Raw genomic sequence first — 11,040 nt, 5'->3', positions numbered from 1 at the left:
TTTGCGGGACCCACAAGGTTTCTGGACCGGTTGTCGACAGTTCCAGGTTCTGCTGCATCCAGATGTTCCCGGTTCTGTTGTATCCCAGATGCTGAAGGTGTTGAAGGGCTTAGGCACCCCCCCTGCATTCCCCTGCAGAGGCCATCAGAGCAGACGCCAGTGTGAGGGTGACCCTGGTTCCAGGGGGAGGGGACGTACGGGTGAAACTTTCACAGTACGCTGATGACACAACATTGTTGCTGGACAGTGACGAGTGTGTGGTGAGAGCTTTGGAGCTTTTTGAGGATTTTGGAAGGGTCTCAGGAGCTAGGCTCAACATTGGCAAATGTACAGTAAAGGGAGGTGGAAGGGGCGTGATGTTGCTCCGGGTGGACTATCAGCGTGTCAAGGGCCAATAAAGATCTTAGGTGTACAATTCAAACCAATGAATAGTGCTACCGTCAACTGGGAGGGGCATTTTCAGCGAGTGAAGTCCAGATTAGCATTGTGTAGCAACAACAGGGCCCCCGTGCGCGTTCTGCATTTCCCCCTGCAGGCATAGGGGGCAACGTTTCCATCCCGCCACAGGGCCCGTTTACCGCTCCCCGCGTTGCCCGTCTCCTTTTCTCGCTCCTCGCTCAAGATCTGCAAGCAGCTGAGCGTTTGCTAGCCCGCCTGGAAAAGGCAGGATCTTAGTCTGTCCGCAATCTGATTGGCTTGGCCAAAGGGCCGGGGCGGCCTCAGGGAAATGGGAGCTGCCTGGGAATTGGAACGCCTCGCAAGCCGAGAAGGGGGTTCCGCGAAGGTGGTGAGTGGTGCGACGAGAGACTTCGGCCCCACACGAAGGCAGGAGCGTCCTTACTCTGGTTTCTCTTCATCACGCACAAGTCTTTCGCCTTTTACTAAACACTTCCGTGGAGAGGAATACCAATGAGTTAAATTCCATTTTTGGCAGGCTTTGCCTTCTGGCAGAGCCCTGTGAGTTTGTCAAACGTCAAAGCAGCTGTGTCCGTGGAGAGGTCGGCCTGTGCAAAGAGAGCACGGCCGTGGGTGGGTGCTCAGCAGCGGACAGTGTTACGTCCAGTTAACAATACTGCACCGCGACACTTGAGAAGTGTCAGAGGAGGTTGGCTCAGGCAGCAAAGAGTGGGGGTCATCGCTTCTCGGCCTTTTGGCTAAGATCAAGTGTAGTATCTGTTCTTATCAGTTTAATATCTGATATGTCCTCTACACGGGGACAACTTATTAAACGGATTTTTAGAACCGGGAGCTGAAAAAGGGGCTTGCTCCGTTCACTCCACGCATCGACCTGGCCTTGCAGTGCCGCTGGGAACGGTGCAGCCTTCTCTCCACCTGTGGACAAAAAAAAAAAACTTGCTCAGCTTTTCAGGGCGTGAGCCAAATGGGACGGCCGCCGGGGGTCACGCTAAGTACCCCTGCCGACTTAGTGGCGGCTTCTCGGTAGGCTCCTTTGGTTTTTGTCTTCTTGCAATTACGCTTTGTCAGCCATGACAACTGGCCGAAAAGTGCAGCGCGCCACAGCAAGGTGTAGCAACAACAGGGCCCCCGTGCGCGTTCTGCATTTCCCCCTGCAGGCATAGGGGGCAACGTTTCCATCCCGCCACAAGGCCCGTTTACCGCTCCCCGCGTTGCCCGTCTCCTTTTCTCGCTCCTCGCTCAAGATCTGCAAGCAGCTGAGCGTTTACTAGCCCGCCTGGAAAAGGCAGGATCTTAGTCTGTCCGCAATCTGATTGGCTTGGCCAAAGGGCCGGGGCGGCCTCAGGGAAATGGGAGCTGCCTGGGAATTGGAACGCCTCGCAAGCCGAGAAGGGGGTTCCGCGAAGGTGGTGAGTGGTGCGACGAGGGACTTCGGCCCCACACGAAGGCAGGAGCGTCCTTACTCTGGTTTCTCTTCATCACGCACAGGTCTTTCGCCTTTTACTAAAGACTTCCGTGGAGAGGAATACCAATGAGTTAAATTCCATTTTTGGCAGGCTTTGCCTTCTGGCAGAGCCCTGTGACTTTGTCAAACGTCAAAGCAGCTGTGTCTGTGGAGAGGTCGGCCTGTGCAAAGAGAGCACGGCCCTGGGTGGGTGCTCAGCAGCGGCCAGTGTTACGTCCAGTTAACAATACTGCACCGCGACACTTGAGAAGTGTCAGAGGAGGTTGGCTCAGGCAGCAAAGAGTGGGGATTATTGCTTCTCGGCCTTTTGGCTAAGATCAAGTGTAGTATCTGTTCTTATCAGTTTAATATCTGATATGTCCTCTACACGGGGACAACCTATTAAACGGATTTTTAGAACCGGGAGCTGAAAAAGGGGCTTGCTCCGTTCACTCCACGCATCGACCTGTCCTTGCAGTGCCGCTGGGAACGGTGCAGCCTTCTCTCCACCTGTGGACAAAAAAAAAAAACTTGCTCAGCTTTTCAGGGCGTGAGCCAAATGGGACGGCCGCCGGGGGTCACGCTAAGTACCCCTGCCGACTTAGTGGCGGCTTCTCGGTAGGCTTCTTTTGGTTTTTGTCTTCTTGCAATTACGCTTTGTCAGCCATGACAACTGGCCGAAAAGTGCAGCGCGCCACAGCAAGGTGTAGCAACAACAGGGCCCCCGTGCGCGTTCTGCATTTCCCCTTGCAGGCATAGGGGGCAACGTTTCCATCCCGCCACAGGGCCCGTTTACCGCTCCCCGCGTTGCCCGTCTCCTTTTCTCGCTCCTCGCTCAAGATCTGCAAGCAGCTGAGCGTTTGCTAGCCCGCCTGGAAAAGGCAGGATCTTAGTCTGTCCGCAATCTGATTGGCTTGGCCAAAGTGCCGGGGCGGCCTCAGGGAAATGGGAGCTGCCTGGGAATTGGAACGCCTCGCAAGCCGAGAAGGGGGTTCCGCGAAGGTGGTGAGTGGTGCGACGAGGGACTTCGGCCCCACACGAAGGCAGGAGCGTCCTTACTCTGGTTTCTCTTCATCACGCACAAGTCTTTCGCCTTTTACTAAAGACTTCCGTGGAGAGGAATACCAATGAGTTAAATTCCATTTTTGGCAGGCTTTGCCTTCTGGCAGAGCCCTGGGAGTTTGTCAAACGTCAAAGCAGCAATGTCCGTGGAGAGGTCGGCCTGTGCAAAGAGAGCACGGCCGTTGGTGGGTGCTCAGCAGCGGCCAGTGTTACGTCCAGTTAACAATACTGCACCGCGACACTTGAGAAGTGTCAGAGGAGGTTGGCTCAGGCAGCAAAGAGTGGGGGTCATCGCTTCTCGGCCTTTTGGCTAAGATCAAGTGTAGTATCTGTTCTTATCAGTTTAATATCTGATATGTCCTCTACACGGGGACAACTTATTAAACGGATTTTTAGAACCGGGAGCTGAAAAAGGGGCTTGCTCCGTTCACTCCACGCATCGACCTGGCCTTGCAGTGCCGCTGGGAACGGTGCAGCCTTCTCTCCACCTGTGGACAAAAAAAAAAAAACTTGCTCAGCTTTTCAGGGCGTGAGCCAAATGGGACGGCCGCCGGGGGTCACGCTAAGTACCCCTGCCGACTTAGTGGCGGCTTCTCGGTAGGCTCCTTTGGTTTTTGTCTTCTTGCAATTACGCTTTGTCAGCCATGACAACTGGCCGAAAAGTGCAGCGCGCCACAGCAAGGTGTAGCAACAACAGGGCCCCCGTGCGCGTTCTGCATTTCCCCCTGCAGGCATAGGGGGCAACGTTTCCATCCCGCCACAGGGCCCGTTTACCGCTCCCCGCGTTGCCCGTCTCCTTTTCTCGCTCCTCGCTCAAGATCTGCAAGCAGCTGAGCGTTTGCTAGCCCGCCTGGAAAAGGCAGGATCTTAGTCTGTCCGCAATCTGATTGGCTTGGCCAAAGGGCCGGGGCGGCCTCAGGGAAATGGGAGCTGCCTGGGAATTGGAACGCCTCGCAAGCCGAGAAGGGGGTTCCGCGAAGGTGGTGAGTGGTGCGACGAGGGACTTCGGCCCCACACGAAGGCAGGAGCGTCCTTACTCTGGTTTCTCTTCATCACGCACAAGTCTTTCGCCTTTTACTAAACACTTCCGTGGAGAGGAATACCAATGAGTTAAATTCCATTTTTGGCAGGCTTTGCCTTCTGGCAGAGCCCTGTGAGTTTGTCAAACGTCAAAGCAGCTGTGTCCGTGGAGAGGTCGGCCTGTGCAAAGAGAGCACGGCCGTGGGTGGGTGCTCAGCAGCGGCCAGTGTTACGTCCAGTTAACAATACTGCACCGCGACACTTGAGAAGTGTCAGAGGAGGTTGGCTCAGGCAGCAAAGAGTGGGGGTCATCGCTTCTCGGCCTTTTGGCTAAGATCAAGTGTAGTATCTGTTCTTATCAGTTTAATATCTGATATGTCCTCTACACGGGGACAACTTATTAAACGGATTTTTAGAACCGGGAGCTGAAAAAGGGGCTTGCTCCGTTCACTCCACGCATCGACCTGGCCTTGCAGTGCCGCTGGGAACGGTGCAGCCTTCTCTCCACCTGTGGACAAAAAAAAAAAACTTGCTCAGCTTTTCAGGGCGTGAGCCAAATGGGACGGCCGCCGGGGGTCACGCTAAGTACCCCTGCCGACTTAGTGGCGGCTTCTCGGTAGGCTCCTTTGGTTTTTGTCTTCTTGCAATTACGCTTTGTCAGCCATGACAACTGGCCGAAAAGTGCAGCGCGCCACAGCAAGGTGTAGCAACAACAGGGCCCCCGTGCGCGTTCTGCATTTCCCCCTGCAGGCATAGGGGGCAACGTTTCCATCCCGCCACAGGGCCCGTTTACCGCTCCCCGCGTTGCCCGTCTCCTTTTCTCGCTCCTCGCTCAAGATCTGCAAGCAGCTGAGCGTTTGCTAGCCCGCCTGGAAAAGGCAGGATCTTAGTCTGTCCGCAATCTGATTGGCTTGGCCAAAGGGCCGGGGCGGCCTCAGGGAAATGGGAGCTGCCTGGGAATTGGAACGCCTCGCAAGCCGAGAAGGGGGTTCCACGAAGGTGGTGAGTGGTGCGACGAGGGACTTCGGCCCCACACGAAGGCAGGAGCGTCCTTACTCTGGTTTCTCTTCATCACGCACAAGTCTTTCGCCTTTTACTAAAGACTTCCGTGGAGAGGAATACCAATGAGTTAAATTCCATTTTTGGCAGGCTTTGCCTTCTGGCAGAGCCCTGTGAGTTTGTCAAACGTCAAAGCAGCTGTGTCCGTGGAGAGGTCGGCCTGTGCAAAGAGAGCACGGCCGTGGGTGGGTGCTCAGCAGCGGCCAGTGTTATGTCCAGTTAACAATACTGCACCGCGACACTTGAGAAGTGTCAGAGGAGGTTGGCTCAGGCAGCAAAGAGTGGGGGTCATCGCTTCTCGGCCTTTTGGCTAAGATCAAGTGTAGTATCTGTTCTTATCAGTTTAATATCTGATATGTCCTCTACACGGGGACAACTTATTAAACGGATTTTTAGAACCGGGAGCTGAAAAAGGGGCTTGCTCCGTTCACTCCACGCATCGACCTGGCCTTGCAGTGCCGCTGGGAACGGTGCAGCCTTCTCTCCACCTGTGGACAAAAAAAAAAAACTTGCTCAGCTTTTCAGGGCGTGAGCCAAATGGGGCGGCCGCAGGGGGTCACGCTAAGTACCCCTGCCGACTTAGTGGCGGCTTCTCGGTAGGCTCCTTTGGTTTTTGTCTTCTTGCAATTACGCTTTGTCAGCCATGACAACTGGCCAAAAAGTGCAGCGCGCCACAGCAAGGTGTAGCAACAACAGGGCCCCCGTGCGCGTTCTGCATTTCCCCCTGCAGGCATAGGGGGCAACGTTTCCATCCCGCCACAGGGCCCGTTTACCGCTCCCCGCGTTGCCCGTCTCCTTTTCTCGCTCCTCGCTCAAGATCTGCAAGCAGCTGAGCGTTTGCTAGCCCGCCTGGAAAAGGCAGGATCTTAGTCTGTCCGCAATCTGATTGGCTTGGCCAAAGGGCCGGGGCGGCCTCAGGGAAATGTGAGCTGCCTGGGAATTGGAACGCCTCGCAAGCCGAGAAGGGGGTTCCGCGAAGGTGGTGAGTGGTGCGACGAGGGACTTCGGCCCCACACGAAGGCAGGAGCGTCCTTACTCTGGTTTCTCTTCATCACGCACAAGTCTTTCGCCTTTTACTAAAGATTTCCGTGGAGAGGAATACAGATGAGTTAAATTCCATTTTTGGCAGGCTTTGCCTTCTGGCAGAGCCCTGTGAGTTTGTCAAACGTCAAAGCAGCTGTGTCCGTGGAGAGGTCGGCCTGTGCAAAGAGAGCACGGCCGTGGGTGGGTGCTCAGCAGCGGCCAGTGTTACGTCCAGTTAACAATACTGCACCGCGACACTTGAGAAGTGTCAGAGGAGGTTGGCTCAGGCAGCAAAGAGTGGGGGTCATCGCTTCTCGGCCTTTTGGCTAAGATCAAGTGTAGTATCTGTTCTTATAAGTTTAATATCTGATATGTCCTCTACACGGGGACAACTTATTAAACGGATTTTTTGAACCGGGAGTTGAAAAAGGGGCTTGCTCCGTTCACTCCACGCATCGACCTGGCCTTGCAGTGCCGCTGGGAACGGTGCAGCCTTCTCTCCACCTGTGGACAAAAAAAAAAACTTGCTCAGCTTTTCAGGGCGTGAGCCAAATGGGACGGCCGCCGGGGGTCACGCTAAGTACCCCTGCCGACTTAGTGGCGGCTTCTCGGTAGGCTCCTTTGGTTTTTGTCTTCTTGCAATTACGCTTTGTCAGCCATGACAACTGGCCGAAAAGTGCAGCGCACCACAGCAAGGTGTAGCAACAACAGGGCCCCCGTGCGCGTTCTGCATTTCCCCCTGCAGGCATAGGGGGCAACGTTTCCATCCCGCCACAGGGCCCGTTTACCGCTCCCCGCGTTGCCCGTCTCCTTTTCTCGCTCCTCGCTCAAGATCTGCAAGCAGCTGAGCGTTTGCTAGCCCGCCTGGAAAAGGCAGGATCTTAGTCTGTCCGCAATCTGATTGGCTTGGCCAAAGGGCCGGGGTGGCCTCAGGGAAATGGGAGCTGGCTGGGAATTGGAACGCCTCGCAAGCCGAGAAGGGGGTTCCGCGAAGGTGGTGAGTGGTGCGACGAGGGACTTCCGCCCCACACGAAGGCAGGAGCGTCCTTACTCTGGTTTCTCTTCATCACGCACAAGTCTTTCGCCTTTTACTAAAGACTTCCGTGGAGAGGAATACAGATGAGGTAAATTCCATTTTTGGCAGGCTTTGCCTTCTGGCAGAGCCCTGTGAGTTTGTCAAACGTCAAAGCAGCTGTGTCCGTGGAGAGGTCGGCCTGTGCAAAGAGAGCACGGCCGTGGGTGGGTGCTCAGCAGCGGCCAGTGTTACGTCCAGTTAACAATACTGCACCGCGACACTTGAGAAGTGTCAGAGGAGGTTGGCTCAGGCAGCAAAGAGTGGGGGTCATCGCTTCTCGGCCTTTTGGCTAAGATCAAGTGTAGTATCTGTTCTTATCAGTTTAATATCTGATATGTCCTCTACACGGGGACAACTTATTAAACGGATTTTTAGAACCGGGAGCTGAAAAAGGGGCTTGCTCCGTTCACTCCACGCATCGACGTGGCCTTGCAGTGCCGCTGGGAACGGTGCAGCCTTCTCTCCACCTGTGGACAAAAAAAAAAAACTTGCTCAGCTTTTCAGGGCGTGAGCCAAATGGGACGGCCGCCGGGGGTCACGCTAAGTACCCCTGCGGACTTAGTGGCGGCTTCTCGGTAGGCTCCTTTGGTTTTTGTCTTCTTGCAATTACGCTTTGTCAGCCTCAAGATCTGCAAGCAGCTGAGCGTTTGCTAGCCCGCCTGGAAAAGGCAGGATCTTAGTCTGTCCGCAATCTGATTGGCTTGGCCAAAGGGCCGGGGCGACCTCAGGGAAATGGGAGCTGCCTGGGAATTGGAACGCCTCGCAAGCCGAGAAGGGGGTTCCGCGAAGGTGGTGAGTGGTGCGACGAGGGACTTCGGCCCCACACGAAGGCAGGAGCGTCCTTACTCTGGTTTCTCTTCATCACGCACAAGTCTTTCGCCTTTTACTAAAGACTTCCGTGGAGAGGAATACCAATGAGTTAAATTCCATTTTTGGCAGGCTTTGCCTTCTGGCAGAGCCCTGTGAGTTTGTCAAACGTCAAAGCAGCTGTGTCCGTGGAGAGGTCGGCCTGTGCAAAGAGAGCACGGCCGTGGGTGGGTGCTCAGCAGCGGCCAGTGTTACGTCCAGTTAACAATACTGCACCGCGACACTTGAGAAGTGTCAGAGGAGGTTGGCTCAGGCAGCAAAGAGTGGGGGCCATCGCTTCTCGGCCTTTTGGCTAAGATCAAGTGTAGTATCTGTTCTTATCAGTTTAATATCTGATATGTCCTCTACACGGGGACAACTTATTAAACGGATTTTTAGAACCGGGAGGTGAAAAAGGGGCTTGCTCCGTTCACTCCACGCATCGACCTGGCCTTGCAGTGCCGCTGGGAACGGTGCAGCCTTCTCTCCACCTGTGGACAAAAAAAAAAACTTGCTCAGCTTTTCAGGGCGTGAGCCAAATGGGACGGCCGCCGGGGGTCACGCTAAGTACCCCTGCCGACTTAGTGGCGGCTTCTCGGTAGGCTCCTTTGGTTTTTGTCTTCTTGCAATTACGCTTTGTCAGCCATGACAACTGGCCGAAAAGTGCAGCGCGCCACAGCAAGGTGTAGCAACAACAGGGCCCCCGTGCGCGTTCTGCATTTCCCCCTGCAGGCATAGGGGGCAACGTTTCCATCCCGCCACAAGGCCCGTTTACCGCTCCCCGCGTTGCCCGTCTCCTTTTCTCGCTCCTCGCTCAAGATCTGCAAGCAGCTGAGCGTTTACTAGCCCGCCTGGAAAAGGCAGGATCTTAGTCTGTCCGCAATCTGATTGGCTTGGCCAAAGGGCCGGGGCGGCCTCAGGGAAATGGGAGCTGCCTGGGAATTGGAACGCCTCGCAAGCCGAGAAGGGGGTTCCGCGAAGGTGGTGAGTGGTGCGACGAGGGACTTCGGCCCCACACGAAGGCAGGAGCGTCCTTACTCTGGTTTCTCTTCATCACGCACAGGTCTTTCGCCTTTTACTAAAGACTTCCGTGGAGAGGAATACCAATGAGTTAAATTCCATTTTTGGCAGGCTTTGCCTTCTGGCAGAGCCCTGTGACTTTGTCAAACGTCAAAGCAGCTGTGTCTGTGGAGAGGTCGGCCTGTGCAAAGAGAGCACGGCCCTGGGTGGGTGCTCAGCAGCGGCCAGTGTTACGTCCAGTTAACAATACTGCACCGCGACACTTGAGAAGTGTCAGAGGAGGTTGGCTCAGGCAGCAAAGAGTGGGGGTTATTGCTTCTCGGCCTTTTGGCTAAGATCAAGTGTAGTATCTGTTCTTATCAGTTTAATATCTGATATGTCCTCTACACGGGGACAACCTATTAAACGGATTTTTAGAACCGGGAGCTGAAAAAGGGGCTTGCTCCGTTCACTCCACGCATCGACCTGTCCTTGCAGTGCCGCTGGGAACGGTGCAGCCTTCTCTCCACCTGTGGACAAAAAAAAAAAACTTGCTCAGCTTTTCAGGGCGTGAGCCAAATGGGACGGCCGCCGGGGGTCACGCTAAGTACCCCTGCCGACTTAGTGGCGGCTTCTCGGTAGGCTTCTTTTGGTTTTTGTCTTCTTGCAATTACGCTTTGTCAGCCATGACAACTGGCCGAAAAGTGCAGCGCGCCACAGCAAGGTGTAGCAACAACAGGGCCCCCGTGCGCGTTCTGCATTTCCCCCTGCAGGCATAGGGGGCAACGTTTCCATCCCGCCACAGGGCCCGTTTACCGCTCCCCGCGTTGCCCGTCTCCTTTTCTCGCTCCTCGCTCAAGATCTGCAAGCAGCTGAGCGTTTGCTAGCCCGCCTGGAAAAGGCAGGATCTTAGTCTGTCCGCAATCTGATTGGCTTGGCCAAAGTGCCGGGGCGGCCTCAGGGAAATGGGAGCTGCCTGGGAATTGGAACGCCTCGCAAGCCGAGAAGGGGGTTCCGCGAAGGTGGTGAGTGGTGCGACGAGGGACTTCGGCCCCACACGAAGGCAGGAGCGTCCTTACTCTGGTTTCTCTTCATCACGCACAAGTCTTTCGCCTTTTACTAAAGACTTCCGTGGAGAGGAATACCAATGAGTTAAATTCCATTTTTGGCAGGCTTTGCCTTCTGGCAGAGCCCTGGGAGTTTGTCAAACGTCAAAGCAGCAATGTCCGTGGAGAGGTCGGCCTGTGCAAAGAGAGCACGGCCGTTGGTGGGTGCTCAGCAGCGGCCAGTGTTACGTCCAGTTAACAATACTGCACCGCGACACTTGAGAAGTGTCAGAGGAGGTTGGCTCAGGCAGCAAAGAGTGGGGGTCATCGCTTCTCGGCCTTTTGGCTAAGATCAAGTGTAGTATCTGTTCTTATCAGTTTAATATCTGATATGTCCTCTACACGGGGACAACTTATTAAACGGATTTTTAGAACCGGGAGGTGAAAAAGGGGCTTGCTCCGTTCACTCCACGCATCGACCTGGCCTTGCAGTGCCGCTGGGAACGGTGCAGCCTTCTCTCCACCTGTGGACAAAAAAAAAAAAACTTGCTCAGCTTTTCAGGGCGTGAGCCAAATGGGACGGCCGCCGGGGGTCACGCTAAGTACCCCTGCCGACTTAGTGGCGGCTTCTCGGTAGGCTCCTTTGGTTTTTGTCTTCTTGCAATTACGCTTTGTCAGCCATGACAACTGGCCGAAAAGTGCAGCGCGCCACAGCAAGGTGTAGCAACAACAGGGCCCCCGTGCGCGTTCTGCATTTCCCCCTGCAGGCATAGGGGGCAACGTTTCCATCCCGCCACAGGGCCCGTTTACCGCTCCCCGCGTTGCCCGTCTCCTTTTCTCGCTCCTCGCTCAAGATCTGCAAGCAGCTGAGCGTTTGCTAGCCCGCCTGGAAAAGGCAGGATCTTAGTCTGTCCGCAATCTGATTGGCTTGGCCAAAGGGCCGGGGCGGCCTCAGGGAAATGGGAGCTGCCTGGGAATTGGAACGCCTCGCAAGCCGAGAAGGGGGTTCCGCGAAGGTGGTGAGTGGTGCGACGAGGGACTTCGGCCCC

The 11,040-nt window shown here is 55.3% G+C and overlaps 20 non-coding genes across 20 annotated transcripts; all 20 read left to right on the top strand.

Annotated features, from left to right (window-relative positions):
• The first annotated feature begins 837 nt into the window (after nt 1–837).
• LOC137113959 (U5 spliceosomal RNA) lies at nt 838–953 on the top strand. Its single transcript, XR_010913076.1, has one exon. It is a non-coding gene; the product is annotated as a U5 spliceosomal RNA (small nuclear RNA).
• A 181-nt stretch (nt 954–1,134) lies between these two features.
• Nucleotides 1,135–1,325, top strand: LOC137114222 (U2 spliceosomal RNA). The gene has a single exon (XR_010913330.1). It is a non-coding gene; the product is annotated as a U2 spliceosomal RNA (small nuclear RNA).
• Nucleotides 1,326–1,876: 551 nt separating this feature from the next.
• Nucleotides 1,877–1,992, top strand: LOC137113833 (U5 spliceosomal RNA). Its single transcript, XR_010912954.1, has one exon. It is a non-coding gene; the product is annotated as a U5 spliceosomal RNA (small nuclear RNA).
• A 181-nt stretch (nt 1,993–2,173) lies between these two features.
• Nucleotides 2,174–2,364, top strand: LOC137113281 (U2 spliceosomal RNA). The gene has a single exon (XR_010912416.1). It is a non-coding gene; the product is annotated as a U2 spliceosomal RNA (small nuclear RNA).
• A 552-nt stretch (nt 2,365–2,916) lies between these two features.
• On the top strand, nt 2,917–3,032 carry LOC137113762 (U5 spliceosomal RNA). Its single transcript, XR_010912883.1, has one exon. It is a non-coding gene; the product is annotated as a U5 spliceosomal RNA (small nuclear RNA).
• A 181-nt stretch (nt 3,033–3,213) lies between these two features.
• On the top strand, nt 3,214–3,404 carry LOC137114220 (U2 spliceosomal RNA). The gene has a single exon (XR_010913328.1). It is a non-coding gene; the product is annotated as a U2 spliceosomal RNA (small nuclear RNA).
• A 552-nt stretch (nt 3,405–3,956) lies between these two features.
• Nucleotides 3,957–4,072, top strand: LOC137113958 (U5 spliceosomal RNA). The gene has a single exon (XR_010913075.1). It is a non-coding gene; the product is annotated as a U5 spliceosomal RNA (small nuclear RNA).
• Nucleotides 4,073–4,253: 181 nt separating this feature from the next.
• Nucleotides 4,254–4,444, top strand: LOC137114219 (U2 spliceosomal RNA). Its single transcript, XR_010913327.1, has one exon. It is a non-coding gene; the product is annotated as a U2 spliceosomal RNA (small nuclear RNA).
• Nucleotides 4,445–4,995: 551 nt separating this feature from the next.
• Nucleotides 4,996–5,111, top strand: LOC137113760 (U5 spliceosomal RNA). The gene has a single exon (XR_010912881.1). It is a non-coding gene; the product is annotated as a U5 spliceosomal RNA (small nuclear RNA).
• A 181-nt stretch (nt 5,112–5,292) lies between these two features.
• LOC137114218 (U2 spliceosomal RNA) lies at nt 5,293–5,483 on the top strand. Its single transcript, XR_010913326.1, has one exon. It is a non-coding gene; the product is annotated as a U2 spliceosomal RNA (small nuclear RNA).
• Nucleotides 5,484–6,034: 551 nt separating this feature from the next.
• On the top strand, nt 6,035–6,150 carry LOC137113881 (U5 spliceosomal RNA). Its single transcript, XR_010913001.1, has one exon. It is a non-coding gene; the product is annotated as a U5 spliceosomal RNA (small nuclear RNA).
• A 181-nt stretch (nt 6,151–6,331) lies between these two features.
• On the top strand, nt 6,332–6,522 carry LOC137114392 (U2 spliceosomal RNA). The gene has a single exon (XR_010913493.1). It is a non-coding gene; the product is annotated as a U2 spliceosomal RNA (small nuclear RNA).
• A 550-nt stretch (nt 6,523–7,072) lies between these two features.
• LOC137113896 (U5 spliceosomal RNA) lies at nt 7,073–7,188 on the top strand. Its single transcript, XR_010913015.1, has one exon. It is a non-coding gene; the product is annotated as a U5 spliceosomal RNA (small nuclear RNA).
• A 181-nt stretch (nt 7,189–7,369) lies between these two features.
• LOC137114385 (U2 spliceosomal RNA) lies at nt 7,370–7,560 on the top strand. Its single transcript, XR_010913487.1, has one exon. It is a non-coding gene; the product is annotated as a U2 spliceosomal RNA (small nuclear RNA).
• Nucleotides 7,561–7,942: 382 nt separating this feature from the next.
• Nucleotides 7,943–8,058, top strand: LOC137113759 (U5 spliceosomal RNA). Its single transcript, XR_010912880.1, has one exon. It is a non-coding gene; the product is annotated as a U5 spliceosomal RNA (small nuclear RNA).
• Nucleotides 8,059–8,239: 181 nt separating this feature from the next.
• On the top strand, nt 8,240–8,430 carry LOC137114232 (U2 spliceosomal RNA). Its single transcript, XR_010913340.1, has one exon. It is a non-coding gene; the product is annotated as a U2 spliceosomal RNA (small nuclear RNA).
• Nucleotides 8,431–8,980: 550 nt separating this feature from the next.
• On the top strand, nt 8,981–9,096 carry LOC137113832 (U5 spliceosomal RNA). Its single transcript, XR_010912953.1, has one exon. It is a non-coding gene; the product is annotated as a U5 spliceosomal RNA (small nuclear RNA).
• Nucleotides 9,097–9,277: 181 nt separating this feature from the next.
• LOC137113280 (U2 spliceosomal RNA) lies at nt 9,278–9,468 on the top strand. The gene has a single exon (XR_010912415.1). It is a non-coding gene; the product is annotated as a U2 spliceosomal RNA (small nuclear RNA).
• Nucleotides 9,469–10,020: 552 nt separating this feature from the next.
• LOC137113758 (U5 spliceosomal RNA) lies at nt 10,021–10,136 on the top strand. The gene has a single exon (XR_010912879.1). It is a non-coding gene; the product is annotated as a U5 spliceosomal RNA (small nuclear RNA).
• Nucleotides 10,137–10,317: 181 nt separating this feature from the next.
• Nucleotides 10,318–10,508, top strand: LOC137114221 (U2 spliceosomal RNA). The gene has a single exon (XR_010913329.1). It is a non-coding gene; the product is annotated as a U2 spliceosomal RNA (small nuclear RNA).
• Nucleotides 10,509–11,040: the final 532 nt, after the last annotated feature.

This window comes from Channa argus, unplaced genomic scaffold, assembly GCF_033026475.1.
Source record: "Channa argus isolate prfri unplaced genomic scaffold, Channa argus male v1.0 Contig016, whole genome shotgun sequence".
Lineage (NCBI taxonomy): Eukaryota > Metazoa > Chordata > Actinopteri > Anabantiformes > Channidae > Channa > Channa argus.
This window is presented reverse-complemented; position numbering and strand designations above follow the sequence as displayed.